The following is a 3015-nucleotide window of genomic DNA, read 5'->3' on the forward strand; positions in this document are numbered from 1 at the left end:
GTCTCAAGAACAACTTGCTGAAGTTTGTCAGACATTTCATGCAACATGCTGTATGGGAAATTTGGATAAAATCTATCTATCTATCTATTGCCAGACGCCTCAATCCCATTTGGGGTGGCCACAAACAAATCGCCTCCAAGTCCGAGGCTTACTTGTTTGGCCATGTTACAATTAGGATTTTCTTCCTCTAGGCAGTAGAATTCGTAACATATGGGGGCCCGACCGGGATAATTCTGAAGCCTTGAGTGAAGCTTTTCTTCGTTTTGCCAGACGTTTTAATTCCGAGTAATGGTGGTTTGAAGAGTCTTCTCTTTCTTTTAATTGTTTTGATTTTGATTTACTTTGGCATTTCTATAAGTTATTATGGCAGTATTTGATTTAGCTGAATTTGTTGCTGACCCTTCATTGCCATTATTACAGGATGTAGTTTTGAAAAAAAGTGATTGGGTTTCGCTTGCTACTTATTATGAAATACCATTTGACAGTAAAATAAGAAAAGAAGAACTCAAAAGGATAGTAATTCAAACATTAGTGTCTAGCAATATACTTCCTAGTTCTGCTTTAACTTTGTGTGATACAAATCCTGTGGGTGAAGGTGGCAGCCATGTTTCAGAACTGATTGCTTTGAGGAAGTTGGAATTGGTTGAGGCTGCTAAACAGAGGGAAGCTTCACAGCGACAGAGGGAACATGAGAGAGAACAAAGGGAGCATGACCTTAAGAAGTTACAACTAGAGTTAGAATTAAAAAGGGAAGGTAATATTTAGGTTCAGTTTGATATCAGTAAGCATGCCAAGTTAATTTCGTCATTTGATGAGCGTGATCCTGAAGAGTTTTTTTTGGCAATTTGAAAAGATTGCAAATAGTTTAAAGTGGCCAAAGGAGAACTGGTCAATTCTGGTTCAGACGGTATTGGTCGGAAAAGCAAAGACTATTTTTATTAGCCTTTCAGAAGAAACATGCAAAGATTACACCAAGGTTAAGGAGGCAGTGCTTAAAGCTTACGATTTAGTTCCGGAAGCTTATAGACAAAGGTTTCGGAACTTAAGAAAGACAGAGTCAGAAACGTATGTTGAGTTTGCAGCAGAGAAAGAGAGGTTATTTCAGCGATGGATTAGGTCTAGAAATGTAAAAAATTATGATGACTTAAAAGAACTATTCCTGTTAGAAGAATTTAAACGTTCAGTGGCTTCTGACATCAGGCTGTACTTGGATGAACGTGAGGTGACCACTTTGAGTAAAGCTGCAACATTAGCAGATAATTATGCCTTAACACATCGTACTAAGCTTAAACCTCAGAACCGCTATGGACAAGTTGGCAGGAGGCTGGGGGGTTGTGAGGAGTCAAGTGATCAGGGTGATAAGCTTAAAGAATCTCAGTCTTGTTAGCAAGGTCTTCGTCAATTTGTCTAAGAATGCTAAGAGTTCAGGATCAAGAAAAGAACCAACTGCATTAGGATCAGTTAATGCTTGTTATTACTGTAAACAACCAGGACATGTCATTGCTAATTTTCCAAAGCTGGCAAAAAAGAATGCAGCTAAATCAGAATCTTCCCTTGTGTTAAGCACAGTGGAGGAAAATGTCACTGCCGTAGCCTCCTCAAGTGATAAGACTGGCTCATTTGGTCCATTCATGTTTAAGGGATAAGTTTCAAGTGATAGCTCATTAGAAATTTCTTACCCAGTTCAGATATTAAGGGATACCGGTGCATCACACAGTGTGGTAGTTAAGAGTGCTGTTCCATTTATGGAAAACTCTTATACTGGTGAGCACGTGGTTCTGAGGGGTGTTGGTGGAGTTGTCACTGTTCCTTTAGCATGAATTTATATAGAGTCAGATCTTGTGCAGCAATATATCACTGTAGGAGTTAAGGATTCTCCCCTTCCAGTTGATGGCATGACATTTTTGTTGGGTAATGACATAGCTGGTGATTTTCTGGTACCTGATCCTGTAGTAACCCTTGTACCCTGTAGTTACAATCCAACAGAACAATTAGAAAATGAAAACCTGTATCTTTTTCCTAGTTGTGCCATGACTAGAAGTATGACTACACACAGAGTATATACAGGTGAGTCCTTTCCTGAGGATGAGGCTGTAGAAAATGAAGATGATCTTGGACTTGACCTTAGTAATTTGTTTAAACAAACAGGTATTAATGACAGTGATAAGATAAAGAATTTGCCTATCACTAAAGAAATGCTTATTAGAGCACAACAAGAAGATCCCAACCTGCTAAAATATTTTCGTTAGTCATATGATGAGGTAGACTCCTCTTCAAGTACCTGTTACTTCACTCGTTCTAACATACTTATGAGAAAGTATAGACCAACAGATGTACCTGCTAATGATCAGACTTCCGTTTTGTACCAAGTTGTAGTTCCAACTGTCTACCGTCAGGATTTAATAAGTTTAGCTCATGATGGTCTAGGTGGACACTTAGGAGTTCGTAAGACTTGTAGCAAGTTAATGAGACATTTCTTTTGGCCAAAGATGAAATGGGACGTCTCAGAGTATTGCCAGACATACCACACTTGCCAACTGGTAGGGAGGCCTAACAGTGTTATTCCACCAGCATCTCTCAAGCCCATTGAGGTTGTGAAAGAGCCATTTTGTCATATTATAATTGACTGTGTAGGTCCATTGCCAAAAACTAAGAGTGGAAACCAGTACATTTTTACAATTATGTGTGCTACCACTCGGTATCCTGAATGTATTCCTTTGAGGAAAATTTCTGCTAAATTAATTGTTAAAGCACTGACCAAATTCTTTACTCAGTATGGTATACCCAGATCCATTCAGTCAGACCAAGGCTCGAATTTTTCAAGTGGTCTCTTTCAACAAGTGATGCATGAGTTGTCTATTAAGCAGTACTTTGCTACAGCTTACCATCCTGAGTCACAGGGCGCTTTAGAGCGTTTTCATCAGACTTATAAGCAAATGCTGAGAAAGTATTGTCTGGAAGCAGGGAAAGAGTGGGATGAAGGGATACATCTGTTTCTGTTTGCCATTAGAGAGA

This window comes from Coenobita brevimanus, chromosome 62 (assembly GCF_032717465.1).
Source record: "Coenobita brevimanus isolate Jiangsu-jjx chromosome 62, ASM3271746v2, whole genome shotgun sequence".
NCBI classification, from domain to species: domain Eukaryota; kingdom Metazoa; phylum Arthropoda; class Malacostraca; order Decapoda; family Coenobitidae; genus Coenobita; species Coenobita brevimanus.